Genomic DNA, 4,742 nt, shown 5'->3' with positions numbered 1-4,742 from the left:
GCGTCTGACAGGCCCAGCGCCCCGGCCTGAGACCGCACTGAGGGTGGCAGGGCAAACACTTTTCACATTACCGGGTGGCTGTCAATTGGGGCAGTGCAAAAGACACCGCGGTTACCCCTTTGCGGCGGGGGTGGGGGGGTGTCAGAAGTGGGCAGTGGGGGCTGCTTAATAATAGAGGGGCTGCCCTGGGGAGCCTCAGATATCGGTAACCCCCATGATTAATTCATAACTCTCCACTGCGCCTGGCACCGTCTCGGGTCTTTAATCGGTTCTGAATGTCAGCGAGGCTTCCCCGACAGCCTGAGCACTGCCTTTTGAATGTGTTGAAAGTCGCTGCGCGCACACCAGGAGACAAAGTTGCCATCTGCTCCGGGGACCAAGGCAACTGGGCGCTGGGAGGGGCCTTCCTCCAACGACTCCCGCCGCCCCGGGCAGCCTCCTCTTCCCGGCCTGCCCCAATCCTGCCCTAAAGCCAACACTATACCCCGGATCGTCCCCGCCCCCTGCCCCGGGCGCATGCATGGTGGAAACTCGGGCTTGCGGCGAAACAGGGCGCTGCGCCGGGGCGCGCAGGGTTCCTCGCGGTCACCCAGACCGAGGCCTATGCTAATGAGATTATGCGCCCGGGTTGTTTGTGTGCGCGGACGTGGAAGCGGGGGGCGCAGATAAAGTGTGGAGACCTGGATGACTTGGAAGGAGGAGGGGAAGGGGGAGGGAGAAAGCCCCGGGAGAACAAAGCTCCCGGCCGTCGGCCTCCAAAGAGTCGCAGAAGTGACCGCCACTGGCTCGTGCACTGGCGGAAGCGGGGGAGGGCGGGGAACGCCAGGCCTAAAGCGCCTCGTGGGTTTAGAGAACTCAGAGAGGGCACGGGGTGGGGGTTGGGGTGGGGGGAACGCTGAACCCGTAGCTAAATGTTTGGCCTTTGGCTATTTTTTAAGGAAACGGATCTCAGGGAGGTCGGGGCGCAGTGGATGGGGGCAGCATAGCACCCCGGAGAGGGAGGCGGGCTCCCCTCCGCTTTCTGGGAAAAGCCTTGTCTCCTTTCTTTACCCTTCCCCCATCCTGCAGAGGGTTTTGCCTTGACCGATCTCTCCGCTCCGGACCCGGAGGAGGACGGAGCTGCAGGGGACCGACCACGACCCGGAGCCGGCCCAGGGGTCGCGTTGCTGCCGGCCTGCGCTTCCGCACTCCCGGGTGCGGTGCGTCGCCTCTCGCGGCAGCACCTCGCTTCCTCCAGACTGTAATTCCACTCTCCCGCAAGCGCTGGGACTGCGGAATCGTTTGAGGGAGTTGGAACTGCATCAGATTAGCACGCCGGGAGGTGAGATCGGGTAGGAAATAGCCGAAACTTTGAGTTGTGCGCCACCACACCCCACCCCCAACACACACACACATCATTTACCCTCCCCCTTCCCCGCCACCACCTCCCCCACCCTCTCGATTCTTCAAGGTTTGCAGCCCAGCCCTGTCATATGGTTTTGTTTCTGTGCTGCTGCTTTTTTTCAGACACGAAAATTGGACACGTGGAGAATTAGCCCTGCTGGAGAAGCGCTGGGTGCAGACTCAAACAATGGTTTCCAGCGCCGAAGCTGAGGCAGCACCTTCCCCACCCCCACCCTCAAATGGCAGCTGCCTCTATATCCAGCGGGCACACCCCTTCACTGCCCACCCCTTCACTGCCCACCCCTCCCCCACAGCCTGGGAAAGGACCTAGGTGGGCTGCACCCTCCGGAGTTCCTTGCCCCGACACAAACCGTAGGTGGGCCTGGGCTGCCCGCTGAGTAGGTCATTGTGCCCGGGGTCCCCTGGGATTTAGAAGTACAGGGCTATTTTTCCCTGGGAAGGTTCTGTCTCAAAGATACCACCCCCAAAAATGAATGTTTAAAAAACCATCCAGGCTCCAGGTTCTGCGTCCTTTGGCAAATGTATCTTTCCTAGGGCATACTTTCCTAAACTGCTGGGACCTTGCCCCCCATCTGATGAGCCATACCCAGGTGGCTGGGCCTCTTCAGAGCAGCTTCTTTTAGCTATTGTCTTCTCCAGAGGCCTCATCCTCCACGGCAGCCCCCACCTTGGCCCCCAGCCTCTCTGAGCCCCTACCCCACCCCCACCCTGCGCTGAGCTGGCAGCAGCCACAGCTCCCCCAGGCAGTTCCTCTCTCGCTGAGCGGCCTGTGCATCTCGCTGGGGCACACACACCGCACAAAGCTCCCTCGACTCCCGGAGCTGGTTTCCTCTTACAGGTTCCCCTTAGAGCTGCTTGGGGCTGTGGCAATGCCTGCGGCTCCCCATGCAGCTCTGTGTCTCCCTGCAGTGCTGCGAGCTGTGAATCTGCCTTCTCTTCCCTTCCTGCAAAGGTCAAGCCGCCTACTTCCCTCGAAGGGCCGCAGTTCAGTTCTGGCCTGCAGAGCTTCCACCCTGCAGCTTGAATATGAGAATGGGGTGGGCATCGTGCAAGGGAGCAGTCAGACTCAAGCCAGGGGGCAGAGACAAAGGGGTGTTCAATTCAGGGAGGGAAACACGGAGGGCAACCCTCAGAAAACAGTGCAGGATTTGCAGCTAAAGACTCAGAGGGAGAGAAAGCCAGGAAAAGGCTATGAGGTCGTGAGGCCTGAAGTGTAGGTCTTTCTCTCCTCGCACCACCCCCACCCCCCCGACGGGTTACCCTACGGGAAGGCCAAAAGAGGCTTGAGGTGTCTGCACATTGTCCCATGCCGTTCCCAGGGCCATGAACTTCCTGTGAGGCTGCATTTTACTCCCAGCAGGAGTCAGAAGCATGGAATTCAACGGCCACAGGAGCTCGAGGTGGCTGCAGCCCTTTGAAAGAGGGACCCCGGACAGGCCTTTCTGCCACCCCAGCCCCAGAAAGGCTATGAGGCTCTGCAATAAGCAGAGAGAATGAAGTGGAGAAGAATGAGAGGAAACGCCATTAAACTTGCTTCCTGCAAAGAGCACGACCCACCGTTTTCTCTGAACTGTACCTAAAAAGTCAGGAGAAAACTCGTTAACTTTTGTTTGGTTTAACATTGCCAGCTTCAAGTCAACCGTAGGCCCCCAGAAGGTTTTGTAAAATATTTAATCTAGCTCAGACAATTTCCTGCAGGACCTAACTGGACCACCCCACTTACTGAGCTGCTGCCAAAAAGGATGCTTGAGTGCAGACTGGCAACCAGAGGCCTTCCAGCCGCCTGGCTGGCCTTGACCTCTGCTCGAGGCGCCAGGAAGACCCTTCCTGGAATCCAGAGAGACCAAGACCTGGATGACTCTGGAGGTCTAACCCCATGAGGAAGAAACCCAAAAAACAGAGTTAAAGACGCTTTTCACACCACCGATTGTTGTCTGTGTGACCTTCTGCGGCCCTAGCCCTCTCTGAACCCTCTAAAATGGGCATGAGGATGTGTCTCACTTTCCTCCGGGTGTTACGCATTTTGAAGTCTGGGCACTATGGGAAAGGCTGACGCTGGGCGTCCCCCAGCGCCCTCCACTCCCCACCTTCACCGTTTTCTTCGACAGTATCTCCCTAGAGAACACAGCAAGCGGGAGTGGGATCCTTCGACTCCGCTGAGTCTCAGCTCCTTCCAAACGTGAGGCTGACGGGGAGAACTCCTGCTCTGCCCAGTTTCCATTCCCGCCTCCAGAATAAGGAGCCGAAAACATGTGTACTGTAAATAAAGCCTGTCTAAATAAAGCACTCGGGTAAAGGCTACCGAGAAAACACTCCGCACCGCTCTGTGCTCAGAGCGTGAGTCAGCTTCCCAGCCCCGGGGGAACAATGGGGACTCTGCCAAGGGTCCCCTTCTGTCGACCCCCAAAGGCCCCCAGGCCCGTTTGGGTTGTGGGGGTGCCGGCACCCTGGGACCTTCGGCCCCGAGGTTCGGGAGGGGTAAGGGCCCACCTGGCAACCGGGGTTGGGGTCCAGCCCCTGGATTAACTCGGCCAGGAATCCCTCTGCCCGCAGCTGCCGCGGAGGGGTTGAGGGTTAAACAAACACCGGGCAGAGGAGCGAGCCTGCGGGCTGCGGCTGGCGCGGCGCGGCGCGGGGAGGGGACGGGAGGGAAGCGGGAGCACGCTACCGAGCCTCCCGACGGGAAGACGCCTCCTCTCCACGCCAGGCCGGGCTCTCGCCCACTCGGCTGGCCGCCTCTGCCCCCTGGCCTCCCCACGTCTCAGCGGAAAGAAACGCAGAGGCTGCCAAAAGCACCCCATTCCTTTTATTATCCCCGTAGGCCCATACACATACACAAGCCACCACACACACAGACACACACACACACAACAGGCACACGTGTGTGGGAAACTCATAGATGCTTTGCCTCCATCACTCGCAGAGTGAACACCAAAGCCGAGGGAAACGGCACCCCTGTGGTGGAAGACGGTGTTGGGACTCGCGGTGGCCTCCGAGCTACGTCTTCTATCGCGACCTCTGGGTTTCCTCCTGGGTTTCTTGCGGCTTGGTTCCGACTGGTGCAGTGGCCTCTGCTCTGGTGTGGGCAGGCGGTTTCCCCGCGCCCGGTGACCTTAAGGGTCAGGGATCCACCCGGCAGGCCCGTTGTTTCCGGAGTCGCGCGGCCAGCCCTTCCTCCCAGCCTCTCCGGCAAAGGCCTCACTCGGCCGCCCAGCCTGGTCGGGCTCAGCTAGTCCGCTCCTCGCCCCGGACAGGAGCGCGGCTGCTGAAAAGCACACGGGGCTTCACCCACGCCCTGTGCACACGCGCCCCGCCGGTGCCGGAGCCGGAGCGGCGCT

The 4,742-nt window shown here is 60.2% G+C and overlaps 1 long non-coding RNA gene across 1 annotated transcript; it reads left to right on the top strand.

The window, feature by feature from the left end:
* Positions 1-405: 405 nt before the first annotated feature.
* Positions 406-3,687, top strand: LOC108288153. Its single transcript, XR_001818621.2, has 2 exons — positions 406-1,321; positions 1,507-3,687. It is a non-coding gene; the product is annotated as an uncharacterized LOC108288153 (long non-coding RNA).
* Positions 3,688-4,742: the final 1,055 nt, after the last annotated feature.

The sequence above is a fragment of the Cebus imitator genome, unplaced genomic scaffold (genome assembly GCF_001604975.1).
Source record: "Cebus imitator isolate Cc_AM_T3 unplaced genomic scaffold, Cebus_imitator-1.0 Scaffold366, whole genome shotgun sequence".
Lineage (NCBI taxonomy): Eukaryota > Metazoa > Chordata > Mammalia > Primates > Cebidae > Cebus > Cebus imitator.
This window is presented reverse-complemented; position numbering and strand designations above follow the sequence as displayed.